This window comes from Gavialis gangeticus, unplaced genomic scaffold, assembly GCF_001723915.1.
Source record: "Gavialis gangeticus isolate Ggan-Ray unplaced genomic scaffold, GavGan_comp1, whole genome shotgun sequence".
NCBI lineage: Eukaryota > Metazoa > Chordata > Crocodylia > Gavialidae > Gavialis > Gavialis gangeticus.
The window spans coordinates 32,350,102-32,368,680 of NW_017728993.1; the positions used below are offsets into that span (position 1 = coordinate 32,350,102).

The 18,579-nt window shown below is 39.2% G+C and overlaps 1 long non-coding RNA gene across 2 annotated transcripts in view; it reads left to right on the top strand.

Annotated features, from left to right (window-relative positions):
• LOC109286778 overlaps positions 1-17,365 on the top strand; it is a 40,706-nt gene extending 23,341 nt beyond the window's left edge. The window contains exons 2-4 of one of the 2 annotated variants that reach the window (XR_002094678.1): positions 15,150-15,267; positions 15,711-15,834; positions 17,063-17,365. This is a non-coding gene — a long non-coding RNA (uncharacterized LOC109286778). The remainder of the gene's footprint in view (positions 1-15,149; positions 15,268-15,710; positions 15,835-17,062) is intronic. The other variant, XR_002094677.1, reaches the window with a different exon arrangement.
• Positions 17,366-18,579: the final 1,214 nt, after the last annotated feature.

Consider the following 18,579-nt stretch of genomic DNA (forward strand, 5'->3'; position numbering starts at 1 on the left):
TTGGTGGGTGGGGTGGGTGGTGGAGGGGCTCTGTTTGTTGGGGGAGGGGGGATGGGGAATCTGGGAAGAGAGGGGAGCTCTGATTGATATGAAGAAAATAAAAGCTTGTTCTTCTGAGACATGTATGAGCATGGTGCTGGGGGTGGGCAGAGGGGATGGGGGGTTCTTGGGTGGTGGTGCACTTGGGCTACAGTGGGGAGTGCTGGAGGAGGTGGTTGGCTAGTGCCTCCTGCATCTGGTGCCCTGGTCCCCCACTGATGGGTTTGTGGCTGTCCTGGGGCCTTGGCAGGGGTGTGGAGGTGCTGCTGCCATGCAGATAGTACTCCTGCTACCAGGGATCCTCTACACATGGCACCTCCTTTGCTCAGTCCTTGCAGAACTCCTTCTGGGCCTCACAGATGTTATTCAGCACAAAGGCCACAACGATGACCTGGGGGAGGTTGTTCTCAGTGAACTCAGGGTGCGAAATGAGGGTGCACCAACATCCATTCAAATGGCTGTGTTACTTTAAATTTTAAATGCCAAATCACGAGTGAAACCTTATAAAGGGGGATAAAGCAAAATGCTGCTTTTCTTGCTTACATGAATTAGACATAGAGGTTTGGACACACTACTCATATAGACACACAGATTATCATGCACAAAACTTATACACAGGCACACACAAACACAAAACAACCATTCCATTTAGACATTATAGTTACCAGCAGCAGTTGTTTAATAATAGCACTGGGTGGCCAGCCCTGGCCTTATTGAGAGAAGATGCAGATAGCAGGTAGGTTGGTTATTATGAGAGAAAGATCCTGTAGATAACAACTTGGAGTGGGGTGAAACAGACGTGTCTGTGCTTTGATGAAACAGCAGCTGAGAGAGAGACTCACCCAACTTGGCATTTTCAAAGTTCTCTTTTATAGGGGTTGGCATCCTTTGTTTCAGTGCTTTGGGGTTTTTCCATACCCAGCTTCTGTTTTTGGAGTTGTTTTGGGGGTTTTTTAGTATTCAGCTTACCTCAGCCTGAGGTCAATTTGGTCATCAAAGTTGGTATTTTAGCCTTGGAGTGTCCTTGCTGCCCATCTGGCAGGATGGGTGCATTCCTTCTCCTTGTTATCTTTTTGTGCCCTAGGCCTGAAAGGGATTCTTCAGACATTTATTAATTAGTTTACTGACTGGTAACTTACGTTTGGTGCCTTGTTGCTTACATAAGCAGTTAATTTTTTTTCTCCCATCTCTATGTTATTTTCTTACCATTCACCCTTTAACACACACTTATACATAAAAGCTATGCAGAGTTTATTCACTTCTGCCAAGCAGAAAGATACAAAATGCAGTTTTCAAGTTGCTTACAGGACAAGACTAACATGGCTACATTTCACTATTATTACACTGTATGTTAACACGAGCTACATTAATTCAGTTTCTGATACAGCTGAAGGCACACTCCACCAGGGCACAAATCTGGCCCAGGCTTTGGTTAAAGTGTGCCTGGCAGGGGTTCAGGTAGCCAGTGTAGGACTGTATAAACCAGAGCAGAAGCATGTATGCAGGGTCCTCAGTGAGGAGAGATGGAACCACCACAGCACCCAGCTGCAGGTCTGGCACCCCCAACACAAAGTGCCTAATCACCAGGACCAGCAGGCTGGAGTTCCTGAAAATGCAGATGTCATGTGTGCTGCCCACCCAGCTGGCACTAGCATGCTTGAAGTCTCCATGGTGGTCCACAATAGCCTGGAGCACCACAGAGTGAAAGCCCCTCTGGCTGTAATAGGGATGGATCTCCATGAGGTGGGCAGGTGATGTGGGTCTCATCCAGGGTCCCAATGCACTGGGGGAATCCCACGACACAGAACCCCACCACCACTGCCAGGGGGTCATGCACATGGATCATGGTGTCCTTCAGTGTGTCTTGGAGGGCCTCAAGCACCTCCAGGATGGCCTCTCTGGTGGCTGATGTACCACAGGCTGGCAGGTATGGCCAGCTTAAGCAAGGTGAGGGACAGGTGGGTATCCATGGTGAAGGGTGGCCTCATGCCAGTGTCCTACCAGTCCAGGTGTGGCTGGAGCTGCTCTAGGAGATCCTGGAAGGTAGCCCAGGTCATGCAGAAGGCCTCAGCCACTGCTCGTCATCTCAGGTATACAGGACAACATGCTGCCACCAGTTCTCGCTGGCCCAGTGGTCCCAGAGGCAGCAGGGATGGACACCCAGGAGAGCAATGGCAACACCAGTGGTGACATCATGGAGTCTGTCACCAGTGTCCCTGCTGGGATCCAGCCTGGCAGATGGGTAAAAGGCAGCAAGTGAGCAGCAGTGGCCCTGGGACAGCACACGGCAGTCTGGCAGAAGGTCACTGTGCTTGGAGGATCCAGGAGGTGAGAGATGGCCATGGGCCAGGTGGCTCTCAGCACACAGGTCCATCAGGATCACCACAGTGGCCAGCAGGAGCCTACAATGCTGGTTATTGCTGCCAGGGGCAGTGGCTGGAGCACTCATAGCATGGAGATGCAGAATGGGCAAAGAGAGCACTATTATGTGCTGTCCCTGTGCTGGGAACACTGCTCCTGGGCATGGAAGTGGCTAGCCAGAGAGCAGTGAGCAGGGCTAGCTTTTGAAGAGGGCTGCTGAAACCTGGAGCTCCCCCTGGTGGCAGCAGGAAAATGAGAAAAAATATAATCAAAGATCTTTCAAATATTTTTTCAGATAGAAATACATCCAGCTAAGGCCTCCATTCTTTACAAAGCACAATGCAAGTGACTGGGCTAGATTGGAGTAAATGTTCAGTAGCCAATGAATGGAGTCAAATAACAAAGGTTTAATCTAATTTCTCAGTGTATCCTCAAGCAAAACATTTCCTTGTAATACCTAAAAAATCTTTTGTTAGAGTGAAAGGAGGAGAATGCCTTCCTTTGAACAATGTTTTGTGAGTTTCTAAGTAGTGATATCTGTATATTACTGGAGGAGTAATGAAAGGAAGATCAATGTACTTCCCTACTTGTGAAAGAAAAGGAATGAATAATATCAGTTGAATAAAAATTACTGTGCATTAGTTGAAATGTCCGTCTTTGACCAACTGTTTCTCTTCTTCAGCTTGTTACCCCAGTGACCTTTGGATGAGAATATCCTGGAAAGGAGCATCCCAGAGATGGCATAAGACTACATACAGATGTTCAAAAAGCCCGAGGAAGAATCAGTCAAACTTACATGGGTTTCTCTAACTGATATAGGTTAGTTCAGGAGCAAACTGAACACATGTTCACCCTTTGGTTTGGGGCGGGGGGAGGACACAGGCTGTCTGCACTTGCCAAGACCAGCAGGTTGGGGGTGCTCCTGTGTGTCTCCCAGCAGGTTCCCCATGCTGCCAGAGACTGCAAAGCACAGCCATCCACAGCTGAGTGGTCATGCCACCCTTGATTGGCTGCTGGGCATGGCAAGACACCTCTCCCCCCGTCCCCATCATCATAAACCACAGGCATTTGACAACTGCAGGCAGCAGCGACAACCATGCTTGCCTGTCCTTTGTAGCCCAGTCATGCTCCCTGTGGCTGTGCTCACTTAAGAGGGCATGGGGGTCTCTGGGTGGGCTACTGCACACCACCCCAGGGCTTCCCACACCCTGGTGAGTGGACACTGAGCTTCTGTACTGTTATGGGATCAGACTGGTTTCCAAGCACTTATACCTGTAAAAGTCTGTAAAAGTCAGTAAATGTCTATACTTCGCCTAAGACACAGAATAGGATTATGAAGTCACTAGCTGTTTAAAAACCTCTATTACTGTCTGCTGTGGCTGGTATATGTCATCTACACTCATGTAAGCCTAATGCCCAGTGCCATGTCTTACTGCTGCAGAACAAAATGCTGGAAGTTTGCTGTTTGACTTTTCAAGGAAAAATAATTTATGTTATCACCAAATAACCCATTTTTATTTGTACATTTTTCACAGCAAAGTGTTGCTTCATAAATATCTCTCAAGTTATAGGGTGGATGTGGTAGATGTTTTCTCCTACCTTGTTTTCTTCCTCTTTAGTTTGACCTTCATCCTCAACCTATTATTATAGAAATAATTGATTATTAGGTACTCCATAGTAAGTATATTCCACCTATAGTAAGTATAACTCTCTATCTGGGAACCACAGTGTGGGATGTTTCTCATGATAAAATTATTTGTAATCAGGGGAATTAGTTGTGTTGTGTCTGAGAGCCATGGCACAACAGTGCTGCATCACATGGAATTAATTACTGGAGCAGGAAACCCTATAATAATACCCCATGCACCTGAAAGTGTTCTGGTTATATAATCAAAGTCCCTTCCACAATCTATTTTCCAGGCCAGGGTTTAGGAAGACCTTGTGTATTAGCACTAGACAGGTCAGGTTGTGTTTAGTTATTCTAGGAGCTGCAGTGCCAGAGGGAATTACAAGTTCTGTCTGTGTCCAGTAGCCTCAGTAAAAAAAAATCCCATTTGTATTCAGTGCAACTTCCTCTTTATCTCAGGGGACATTACATTATAGACAAATTATTTTTAAGAAATGAGGGAAGTGTTGTTCAGCTATTCAAGTGTAGTTCTGGTCCATCTGTAAAAAAAAAAAAAAAATAACCTAACTATGAAATCATGGCAAATATCTTGAATAAATGTATACATGAAAAGCTGTAATGAAAAATACTAATCCATTACATAAACATGTAAAACAATTAACAGCCAAGGAATTCCCCCTCCCCAAAAAAAAGGAAAACATTTAGTCTAACACTTCTACAGGCAAACAAATAAAGTACAAAACATTGAGAGTTAAGGGAAAAAAACATGTTAATATGTAGAATGCCCGTATGGTATCTCAATTTAAATCTAACCTGAAAAATTTTCTATTTGCAAGGACTGTTCAGATTTGGCTTCTTCCTCCTCCATTTTATGAAGGACTTTGAACTGCTTGATGTTAAAAAACAGTATATAAATTGAAACTGAATTATGTTTCAGAGCAGATAAAGATATTGAAAATGCAAGAGAGAAAAAAAAAACTTTTAAATGAGACACACTGTAAATGCAAACCACATTAATCCAAGTTTTGTTTTTTAGTTCTGCCGAGGGAAGAGAGAAGTCAAGGAGGAAGTTTTAAAGAATACAAGTAGGGATATGAAACCAAATCACAGAGGACGGTACAATAGTTGAATAGCAAATGAAAGCACATACTGTCAGATGAGTCCAAGAGACCAGGCTCTAAGCCAGCAAATATGGTTGCAATATTAAAACAAGGGATGAAAATCATCAAGGAAATTATAGGCACATTACATGCGTGCATGGGGGGGAAAAGTAAGTGACACAGAGGGACTCATTGAATGAATGCATGAAGGGTTATATTTTATAGAGTGTACAAAATACTCCAGGTTTGGCACAGCTTATACAGGACAGTAGTCAGGGCCATCCTGTATACTGAATGAAATCCTGGCTACATCGAAGGCAATGTGAGTTTTGCTATTGACTTCAGTCAAGCCAGGGTTCTCTCAATAAGGACAAGCATGTGTATTAGAGCTTGTAAACAATCTATCTTTCCTGAGTACTTATGACCCAATTTCTGCATGTCCCTCAATTGCCAATGCATCATCTTTACAAGACCCCTGTGAAGTAGAGAAGCACTATTATTTCCATTTTACTGCAAAGGAACTGAGGCATTATGACAGAAATGACTTCTGACAAGAAGGCTGTAGCAGACCAGGGAACTGAGCCTGGGTCTCCCGAGCACTGGCATAGTGTCCTAACCATCAAACAATTCTTCCTCTCTGTATCAGGGTTTTTCTCCAGAACATCTGTCCCGCATTCCAGCATTCTCGCCTTAAAGAGTTACTTTCACCTTGAAGACAGGGCTAATAACCCAAAACTACTACAGTGATTCAGCAGGAATTAATCAGCTTTTAGAGTTAAAACCCTCCTGCTAGTGGGGATCAACAACAACCCCTGTCATCTTACTACAGTTATGATCGCCAAACCTATTTTTAATGTACACTGTTACCAATTAATACAGTTTTTGATCATATGAATCATACAGTTTTTGTTACAATTCATACTGCCTGTGTTCCATTTCTGCGTCAGTTAAGTAGCACCATAAGAAAGGACAAGTCCTTTGTAAGAATAACAGTTCCTTCAGAAATTTCTTCACTTCAGATTATTGTGCTGTCTTTGAGTTACAGATTAACATTTTATGTCTTAAAACCAGAAGGGCCAGATTGATATGAGTATTTTATATCAGTATGAACCTAATAATAACCCCTTTCCAATGTAATACTGCAATACTTTCCATTCTTGGCCTATATCTATTACATAGATTTATAAGAAAATATATATAAGTATATATATAAAATATATAAAATATATAAAAAATATCTTTCCGCAACAGTTTTCAAATATATGGTATAAAAATTACATGAAGTTCTATTGCGGTACAAAGATTTTATTAATGTTATATTGGCTAAAGTGACTCTGGCTGAGTCACGCAAATAATATAGTCCGTGTGTATGTGCAAATAACTTATCTTTGTGGTAGGTTCCCATCAGTATCTCAGCTTTTGGCTAAGATTAAGCATTTTTAGCACCGAGAGGAGGGTGTCAGGGCTGGCTCTGGCCTTCCCAGTACCAGCCGGGTACTGCAGTGCTGCCAGGCCCGGTGCCAGTGAAGGGAACATTTGCCTGTTTGCTTTTAAGGGCCAAAAAAAATGGTTCTTGTCAGTACACTTGCCCAATATGGGCTGTGTGCTTTATAGTCACGCTCAATGTCGTCTACATTTAATCAGCTTCATAGCTGGTTTCCATTACTGAGCACATACAGCTTTTGGCAGCAGTTTCATGATAGATGATATATTTAATGAGGTGTCCTTGTATGCAAATATAAGATGAGGGGCTTTTTTCCCCACGTGGATTGGTGGGGGGACCTCATCTTGTATTGAATAAATATGGTACCCTTTTAAGTTTATATATGAACTTAGGAATTGCTTTGGTGTCATTACATACCCTAGCCCATTCTTGATAGTAGGTAAAGAAGAGCTAAAAATAGTTCTTGAGTTATAGATCTTTATACACTGTTACACACTGATCTTTTCCATTCTAAAGCAAAATTAGGTATTTTAATTTAAAACCTCTATACTGACTTACAAAATCTTTCACATGCCAGGAAAAGATTTTCAGCACAGCATTTTTAATGGAGAATATCTATCTAATTATTCTGGATTTTCTTTGAGATAGCTGAAAGTAAGACTGATAATTTCCATACAGATGTTTCAAAGCCCATGAGATACTATATGCAGTTAAGGTACTACATCTGGATCCATAAAGGTTTGTGGGCACTTCACTTCTACTGAAATAAATGGGAATATGCGTAAATATGAGCTACTTTTACATTTGTTCATTGATGCCTAAAATCTTTTTGAAAAAGTTTACACATAAATCAGTAGATAAAACGATATTTACCTGGAAGTAAAAAATTACACATAGAAAACAACAAGGTGCTACATATGAATATAAATACTATAAATAAAAAGTCATTCAGACTGTTTTCAATAAGACTAAGGGAATTAGGTGCCCAATTCTCACTGAAAGACAGAGGCAAATTCCTAAGTTGCTTATGCTCTTTTGAAAATACTGATAAATTTCCCCATGTGCTAAAGCTGAAATATAGTAGAGAATTGACTAGATAAAAGAATCCATTTTTGTGGTAGAATATCAAGATATAAACCACAAAAACATCGAAAGTTTTCTTAAACACGAGTGTCTGTGAGAGATATAGACTAGCTGACAGAGGTGGTTTGTTTGTGCATTAAGGTCAATGCACCAAACAGGTTTATATCATATCTTCACATCATAAGCTAAATCTTCTGAGAACAAGGCTTAGCTTTGATGAAGGGATCTTTCTCACACATGCAAATGGGAATAAATCACTACAGAAATGCAAAAGCTTCCTTCACATATTAGTGATGATACTGCATACCTTGTAATTTAGGGTAATACTGGAAAGTTTTTTAACCTCTTACATATAATGTAGGATGCAACACAAGAGATGATAAAGGAATCCAGAAAACATGGCAAGAATGTGAGGCCATAAGAGAAAGGAAAAGTATTTTGAAAAAAATAAATATCAATAACATTTCTTGCCACTGAAGTTTTAGCTGATACTTGTCTTTTGAACGGGTACCACCAGAATAATAACTTGGACTTTTTTCCTAGAAGTTTTTTTAATATTACTTAAGCATGCATTTAAAAATATATACTTAGGCCCCAATCCTGAACACATTTATGGGCAAAGCTAACTTTTCCCTGTTGATTTCAATGAAAATATTCATAATGGTACAGTTAAGCACTTGCATAAAGTTTGCTGGATTGGGTTCTTATTGAAACAGAAAGAATCATTGCAGCATCTGGTTAAAATTTACTTGCCAGTTTTCCTTAAATTTGATCAGCCTGGTGTCTTTTTCTAATAAACTGCTCACAAATGTTTGCTGTATTAAATGACAATTTTAAGGTCTAAACCATTTACAAAATAGAATCTATTTAAATCTTTTATTTTGGCCTTTGTGATTTAATAAAGTTTGTTTAGAGATCATCCTTGAAAGCCACATAAGAAACTTTGCACAATAAAGCCAGACCTACAAAATTTATGCACATGAGGAATGTAAGTAAGTCTGTGTGTTCAGGGGTTTCTTTGCAAGCTTAAGTCCTAATTCTGCAACGTTAAGAAACTCTGCACAAATTGTGTTTCTTGTATTTCAAAACTGATTCCATTCTGCAGTCAACAAGCAATGCTTTTTTGTTGAATAGGCACCCCAAACATTCAGGGCGTGGGCTGATAGGAATGTTTTTCCTGAAGAACAAATACAAAAAGGGTGTTCAAATTTTAAGTAATTTTCTGTCTCATGGAAAAATCTGTGATTTCTGTTTTTCCATTCCAAAGGCAACACAAACAAGAATTTTCAAAATTATAATATTCCAGCAAAAAAATACACTTTAGTTTGATTGAAATATTGTATATCATGTCAATATATAACTTTTTTTTAATGGCACGCTTATATAATACATATTATAAAATAAAATAATTGAAAAACAAACTAATTTTGAAATGGAAAACCATAAGTGTTTCATTTTGCTAAGGAACATTTTGATCCTTTGGAATGCTTCATTCCATTTTTTTTAATTGGTCATAACAAATGTATTTCCTTCAAAATTTTTGTTTTCATCAATTCAGCATTTTCTGCCAGAAAAAATGTTCTAGTGTAAAATTTCCAATCAGCTCTATTTAAAATATTGAAGTAGTTCCCCTCATATTTTTATGTACTTATATATCAGATCAGTAGCATACATTGCTTTAAAGATTATTTTCAGTTAATATCTTAGTGATATATGCCTATCTCCACCAAAAAAAAGCCTTAGCGTTGATATAGTTCTACTGACTAGGAAGGCATTTTTCCTCACAATCAGATCGCTTGGAACAAGACAAAAATCCAGCAGGGATGCTCAGGAGTTGATGTTTAAAGTGTGTCAGGTCTGTAAAAGGCACGTCCATTATATTTCACAGAAGGTTATGTTCCCTAATAAACCAGCGTTAGAAATGAATGCGGGTTACCTAAGACACCAGGGGAACAGACTAGAGACTCCTAATATCTTGTATGAGGAAGGAGATAACTTCCTTTTTTCCCCCCAGCTCCTTATCTCTCTTACAGGACAAAGTAGAAACGTTTTAGCAAGCAGCTGGGAACCAGCTGGGAAGAAATTCCACTAGGTGGAAACAATTTATGAAGGAATTATAACCTGCTTTGTACCAGTTATTGCTGTCGTTCCCAGACAAGTTAAATTAATAAAATTATGGCCTAATTAAACCATTTCATTATATTTTGTCTTTTCTTTTCCTGTGTGCACTGGCCAACCATGGCATATGTGTCAGCATTAGCTGTGAACTCTTCTTAATGAAATATTATCTGATGAATACAGTTCTGTGAGCTATATCTATCTGACAAATATATTTTACCATCTCCTTTTACACCAGAAAGAAAGTAGAGGAATCCAAGCAAAATGTAACTGTCTCCCAGCTTCTGACTTTTCCTAGAATGAGTTTTTTCTCCAATGACAGAGAAGCAAGGGGACAGAGGCACTGAATACTAGATTAGTATTGTGTTGCCAGCTCTCAGGTTTTGTCTCAAGTCTCACAACATTTGATGATTTGCTTAAGGCCCCAGATCTTTCAGGCATGGGATTACATGAGAATCTCGGTATTCATATTTAAAAAATTAAAAAGAAAAAAAAGAAATTTCTTGGTCCTGTGGTTCGAGAGAAATGCTTGGAAACCAGGGCTGCCTATATATATGCTTGGAGGTAGAGGGGAGGAGCATTTTAATTAGAAAGGTTCCTGGAGAGTGGCTCTAATTAAAACAGCTCACCATCATGTGTATTAAGCCACCACCTCCACATTTCAAAATGGCCACAGGGGCACTTTAACTAAAGCTCACTTGGCAAAATTTAAAGTGCCCCCACAGTCATTTTGAAATGTGGGGAATATTGATACATGTGATGATGAGGAGAAGCTGGAGCGGTCCAATCAGAGCATGGAGCAGACTCCAGTCATCGATTTGGCTCTGATGAGTTGTAATTAGAATGCCAATGAGCATGTCTGTGGGCAACCCAGAACCCTAAAGACAAAGGCAAAAGACAAAGGCAAACCCAGAAGGCAAATGAAGAGGCTGTTACATTTCTTATTTTTAAAAGCTCATGTATATTATTTTTTAAATCTCATGATTTATTACACAAGCTCAGTTTCAAGGGGGATCTGGCCCATTGGTTTTTAATGTATGATTTTTCAGAACAGGCAGTAGTGTACTTGACTGGCCAATTCCAACCATGATGAGCAGGGATTTTAATGGCAAAAGCAGCAGCAATTTGCAAGTGTAGTGAGCTCCCCTTGCAGAACACCAGTGCAAACAGCTGTACTGTAGACACATTCCCACAACTGCTTGTTGCTCATACTTGAGCTAATAGGACCGAGTACCTTAATTCATTCCTAAAATAATTTACTTAGCCTATCAATCAGAAAGCAGTTATTCCAGCCCAAGCCAAGTAAAAAGAAATATCGAGGTTATCTTGCTAACAAAGAAAACTCCCTTACAACTTGAAAGGTACCTTTTCTTTTTGTTGGACAAGGAAGCCAACATGTTTAAAATGTTCCAAGCAGTTTAAAAGAGATTAAAGGGTCCCAGCTATTCAGATGTTTGAAGTTTTTTTGTATGGACCTTATGAAGTAAAGGCACCCACACACACAAAGCCTCTTTTAAACTCTTGTGCAGATGTCAAGCATAATAACTAACCATGAACTTTCCAGAACATTAAGCAACATTATGTTAGCCTCTTCAAAATGGGTGAGGCAAACAGCTTGTTCCAACCTCCTCCCACACATACAAACATACTGACCTGGAGAGCTAGCAGAACATATAACAGCCTTGTAAAGGGCTTAACAACTTCCACCCTCCCTATGTACACCTGGTAGGTTCCTTCCTCTGCCCAAGCAATACACCTTTTCACTCTTTATGGTCCTGAGCCTTGAAGGCATAATACAGCCTGTAATGCAACAGAACACTACAAACCATGTTAAAACAAAAGTTCTCTTCTGCTCCTGCGCCCTGCCTCCTAAGTGGGAGATGAGCGGGGTTGAATCATAAGAAGAAAATCAAATTAAACATTTGGTCTTGCTCCTCAGATGGCACCTTTATTACAAATGTTAAGTCCAGATTGATGTCTCCTAGCCCCTGAAAATAAGGGGTTGTACCAGAAATGATGACAGATGCTTACATTTACCAGCATTAACAGATGCCACTTTAATAAAGATAGCATCAGCATGAACCCCCTGGTTTGAATTTCATAAAGTTTGTTAAGGAAATATTTTGGAGAGTGAAGGAGAAACTATGTCTTAATGATGTTCACATGTTTCCCCGAAGAATGAAAGCTGATATGTGCGGGCGTCGAAAGCATTACATGCTAATTTTATTAAAGTGGGGGAGGGTACTTATAAAAAGCACAAAAGTAAACGCTATTGACCCCACTGGCAAAAGGCTGAAAAGGAACCTGTGCTGGGAAGCTGAGACTTTTCGCCTTTCTGACAACAAAGTAGGTGATGGCTGTCTTGAAAATTTATGGTATCATTTTATTTATAGCAGATGTCCCCTTAAAGCAAACATTTTTGCTTTATGCTACACAAATCTTATGGATAATTGCAAACGTAATGTGGAGTTTTAGTCATGCTGCAGACATCCACAGTATTTTCTATAATGGATTATGAACAAAAAGAAGGGGAAAATGCCCTGATACTGATCTATGGCTGAAAGATAAAGAGATAATCAAAACAAGACTTCTGTCAATGCTTTTTAGAGATTTGTTTTAAGGAGAAAAGGTAAAAGTTGAAACTGTGTATGGAGTCCACTAATTAAATCATCATTTATCCCCAAAGAGTCTTGCAGTTCTGATGAAAATGACCATATACCAAAGTAATTCTTAACTAGTATACTTAGTTATGGCCACGGACCTAGACCCTGAGATTTCATTTGGGATATTTTTACTGTTGTTAATTTTAGGGAAACATTGTTCAAGTCACTTGTTCTACCAAACTAAGTAAACCAAGCCCACACCCTCAATTCCATTTCCTCAGTTGAAACCATTTGCTAAGTCTCGTCTCTTTAAAGTATGGTGACCTTGTTAGCTACACAATCACTGCTACACTACATTGTATAGAAATTTCAATCTCTCAAGTTTAGCAAAGAAATAAAGAGCAATTAAAGTAGAAAATAGATTCTGCCAGAAAAGTTTCAGTCATAAATATAACTGGATAAAAAGAAATAACCATTTCCTCCATCAGGCTTTTAATTTTCCATGTTACAGCCCATCCAGTTTCAAATATAGAGCCTGATTCTGCAAACCCCTTGTGAACAGAACTCCTGTTGATGAAATGTTTGCTTCTCTAATTGTTCCCCTAATTAGTGAAGTTCAAGATGGAGTACTTCATGAATTTTTGGAAACTACAATAGAAATGGATAAAACCAATACTTCTGTGGATTCACTGTTCATTATGCATGGATTGTAACAATGCACATTTCAAAAAGAAAGTCATTAAAGTAATGCTGCTGTTCTGTTTTTGCAGGTCTTCGTGACAGTTTAAGCAATAAAATGGTTTAATCTCTCTGGATTGCAACAACACAAATCTGTGACAAAGACAGGAGATTGACAGAATTTGTAATAATATATTTTTACTTATGTCATAAATTTGTAATTTCAAGGACATGATTCTACAATGACCCCATTGCAACATTGTGTAGGCATTGTTCTACACTGATTTGCATTAATGTCTACAGAAGCATTTCCCTCACTAGGACTGCTTCAGAGAGCATGCTTGCTATTAAAATTCTGGTCACAGACGAGGGTTAAAATATCTCTAACCTTTACAAATGTATTATGTGGCACTACTGACATAGCTTTTATTCCAGATAAAATCTATAACAAATTCTTTGTGTGACAGGAGAAGAACATGATTCTGTATTAAATTCAGATGATAGAGATGCGTTCCTCTGCTTGTACTTTCAAAATGTTTTGGATATAATAACAATAGGATATGCTTTCTAGTCCATTACAGCTAGAAAACCTTAACATCTATTCAATTTGTGTTTGTCCTGATTTGCCTTGATAAGTTTTTCTTAAACAGAAGAAGAGTCTATAGCAACAGCATTAAGAATTCAATTAATTTCCAATGTTGGTGACAACAGTCAGAAGACAAGAAATTCATTTGTTAAGGCTGGCAACCTAAAATTAGCCAGTTGCAGTGGAAGTCTGGGTAGATACTGAACAGGTCACTAAATTTATAGTCTCTTTGTACAGTCTTGTGTATGAACATTATTATCATTTGCTTGTTCATCTTTGCCCTAGGAGGGTAGTAATTTTTTCCTTGCTTATGTTACAGTAAAATTAGGATTCCCGGTGGTCAGCTCAGGTGCACTGCCCAGTGCTTCCTATGAAATACATAGATTTTATGTAATTCCTATACAGCCTAACATTGTGCGAGATGCTAAGGATAATTTGTGAGGTATAAACGCATTCATTTTTAAGTTGGATAGATTGGTTTAATCCTGAAACCAGGGAGAGAAGAGTCTAGGGAGAGAGACAGCATGTCTTCCTTTCTTGACAATGGATACCTGGAATACAGGAGTTACGAAGACTAGCTTCACAGGTGATCCACTTGGTTTGACGGGCAGCTAGGATAGATACAAAGAAGGAAACAGCCTACTGGTGTTGACAAATATGTTACCAGAAAACAAAGCATGGAGAGTCCTTCTTCCCATCACTCACTAAGGTGGAGAACTGATTGAGAGATCAAGTCAGGTATATTCCCCTCCTATTAATCAACTGGTAAGCCTATGGGAACTAGCTATCAGGGTGGCATATCGAGAAGCTTGGCTGTCTTCAGTTTTCATACTCTGGGTAGTGCATCTGGGTGGAAATTTCACACTTTGAAGTAAGATAGTTCCTCAGTCATGGCTAGTGCCTATTTACTATTAAGGGAAAATTAAGAGAAGGAGGTTTTATTGTGTTAGACAATCCTACAGTCAGTGCAACAAGATTTCCTGAATAGTAGGGTTGATCTTAAACCAAATGAGATAACCTGAGGCCCATAACATATTAGTACAGGTTCTAGTTTCTGCTTATATAGAAAAAATATGTTGTGTAATATAGGCTGATGCACCATACTAACTGCACCCCCTTTTCAAAACTGTAGATCCACCCATGCTTATGATTAGTGGCACCTTAATGCATATAACAACTGCTGAGAGATGAGTTCAGTATTTATTACATACTTGTCACAAACCAACAATATTTTGAAGAGTTCATGGGGTGTCATGAATGTTTTCTTGAGTTTGCTTTCTGATATGACACATATTGCCTCTCTGTATGTAACATCAAGCTGCATTTAGCCTTATCATTATTATCTCTGCATGAATTGTGGTATTTGATATGAATGTACCTTTTTTTGTTTCATGTTTTGGCCAGGAATGTTTAGTTAGGCAATGATTAACTTAATTTTCCTTCCCTATTCACACTTGAGAGAAGTAATCACTGAGAATTAACATCTGACATTGGTATGTTTAATGGCCAGTCATATAGACCCTTCTGGACATAGTCTGATGCAACTGAGACAGGTCAACCCAGACAATGATAAATCTACATTTTTAAAAGGAGAGACCTGTAGCAAGAAAAAACACCTGGCTATTCAGGTAAGGACATATTTCACACTGGGGAAATTAAGTGAGAGATGGTATCCATAGGATATGTCTGAAAGGATGTAAATATATCACAAATACTCCCTGGGTCATAACTGAATCAGGAAAGACTTTTGGTCTGCTAAATAGACACACCCTTGAGGGGAGGGAGAAAGGACAGCAGGGAGTTATATGTATAGGATGGGCTCCCTAAGACTCAAATGTATAGTGAATATAAATGGCCAATGTAAGTAAGAAACCATACTTAAGCCTTGCCATAAGGACAAGGGTTCTTCCAAGGTGTGGGGGGATGGAAATCTGTTATTTCTGAGCACACGACCAGGCAAGAGAGTGATTTTTTTAGCTGGCAAAATACACTCCAAGAGCTGGCAAGACTTGGGTGATGTGGTAAATCTGAGGTGCTGTCAGTCAGGGAGGTGATTTCTGGAGCATCTCAGTCTGTTCTCAGTGACCGAGCAGCAGAAAGCAGAGGATGATTTGGGACTAAAGGATGTTCCTGAAGGTGTAACAATACCCCAGGTGTGTCTCTCAAAGGTGCATCTCACTGAATCCAGGGTCAAGGTGAGTCACAATGCTATATGCTTTCTGTTTCTTCCCTTTCTTCTGGATTACATGAATGGGTCAAAGGAGTTAGTGACTGCATGTACAGTAGTACAAGCATAAATTTGGGTCACTGATGAGTGGGTGCTACTATATAGGAGTTTGCTGGTGAGCCTCAATAGTGTTGCAGCTCTGTCTTTACATCACTTGAGTGTTTGCTAAGGGTAGGCTTACTCACTACCTCCTTGGTAGGCAGATTGTGCCTCTTGGTGCCCCTCTGCAGGTCACTACTAGCCTGGCAGGGCTAAAGCTGACATAGCTATAATGAAGATTGAATAGCAACAGATGTGTAGATAGATTATAGAGAGGTGGGGCAAAAAATTATGGAGAGCAAGTCCTAGATTGGTGCCCTGATTTGCAGCATCTTGCTGCACAGGGTTTGCCCTGCTATAAAAGCAGTATGCAACTGGGAAAGAACAGAGCCCTTTAGTAACCCTCAGAAAATTGCCCTTCCAGCCCTCCATATATATCTCTGCATAGCTATGTAAATGTAGACAGCAGAGAAGTAGATATTTTGACATTAAGATATAGATGAATAGAAGTTAATGACTTTCAGAGGTGCTGAGAACCCACAGTTTCAATCAGACCTGATCCAAACCAATTAAAATCAATGGGAAAAGCCCCATTTATGTCAGTGAAGCTTGAAAAATAGCCATTGACTTCACAAGAAGTTACAAATTCTCAATATCTGCAAATCAAGCCAATACTGTAGCAAAACATGATCTTTCTAAAATAAAGTATTTGATCTGTGATAAAAGTGCAATGTTTTCTGCAAGAACAGCAACTCTTAAGTCTCTGACAGGATGACAAAACCTTTTTGAAGAGAAACTTTTTCTGTTAACTTCATAGGTACTTCTGCCTGAACACTACAGCACTGGGCTCAAAATGGCTAAGAAGTGTCATCTAGACAGAAATATCTAATCCTGCTGGCAGAATTCTCACTGAATTTACCAGCAGTTCGATGTACAAATGGGTTACTGGAACAGATCCAAAATTTAGTTTTTGTGTTCTTGTCAAAATAATATAAAGTCTTACAGCTAGGCCATGAAAGAATGAGGTGTGCAAGAACAGACCATTAGGCCCTTACATATTTTTCAGGGGTTTTGTGTATAAAATGGAGATAATGACACTGACTTCCCTTGTAAAGCACAATGTTGTCTTTGCTAATAAAAAAAATAATTTCGTTCAGGCATCAAGAGCCAGACCTAAAATTCATGAAGACTCCCACTGATTACCATGGACTTTAAATCCACTCCTGATGCTCCTTAAAACAGTATCATGAAGAGATTAATAAACTAGAAATGATGCTAATGAAAATGAATGCAAGTCTCACCAGAGAAGAAGCTTAAGTTTCTTATCAGAAAAGAATAACTCACTTTGTAAAATTGTAGGCCATGTTTGCTCACACTGTGCCTGTTTGTATGTATATATATGTGTGTGTATAAATAATACACAGAAATAAATACATAGAGATACAGATATAAATTTGTGATGAAACAGAAGGAGAGAAAATTCAGTCAGCTTTAATCCCTTTTTGGGGGTTGCCCAATATAGCTGAATCCAATTGGGCTAGTCCAAAATTATAGGGTAATAATGAAAAAGGTAAAAAGATATGTTAGAAATAATATTCTATATGATTTCAACCTCCACTTTTACTAGGGGCTGGTTTTTCTCTATAGATAACAACAACATTCCCTATTTTCATAGCAGTTCGCTGCCTGCTTCCTAGAGGCAGAACAAACAAAATACAAGAGAATTGCTACCTACTTTTGGCAGAAAAATAATTATATTTTAATGTAACAAGCATTATTTATTTTTCTACTTCATTTTCTGTAGCACATTTTTAGTAAGTCCAGTCTATCATTTTATCTACAAGGACAAATTCAGCTCTGGTATCAGAACATGAAATTGTATTGAAATCAATAGAGTTGTCTTTTTTTGACATGTATTTTTTTCCCACAGCCTCTCTGTCTCTCCTTTTGTCATATATAGTCATGTCAGTTTTATTCAAGATAAATAGACTCTCAGTATTAGCCAGATTCTGTGAGGTGCTGGGTGCCTTAAACTGTAAGTGACTTCAAAGGCCAAGCTCATCACCTCCTAAGATTTGGCTCTAGCTGCAGATTTTGTTTTATTCTCCATACTTACTCTAGGAAATTCTTTGAATAGTACAAATATTGAGGTTAGCTAACTGCCAAAGCCAGCTTTAGCAAATTTTGGATGGGTCTCTGAAACAGTTGTGCTGGGCTTGGTTTTGGTTTTATTTTATGGCCCTCACCATACCCCAGATGTAATCTTTTCTTTTTTTTTTGGCCAACACAGTTATGTCAACATACATGAGACTGGCATAAATATTGTGGGGAGGACTAATGGGGTGATTCTTTGGACTAAATACCAAGACTCATGAAAGATAAGGTTTCTCCCTGTGTGTGCATGCACATGCTCACATGTGTATGTTGAAAAATAGGATTTTTATATCCTACCTGTCTTTCATCATTTTTAAATATCCCGAGCTATCTTTGCAAGATCAAGGGCTAAAAACATACCTTTTTTTCCTTGTATGGAAACTGATAACCTCCTTCACATTTCTAAAGGAAAATATGGGGAATGGGACTCTTCATTGTAGTTTTTCTCAGGGAAGGTCTAAAGTTAGATTTTGCTAAGTGAAAATTTGTAAAACTTGCCAGCTATTGTATATAACTTAGC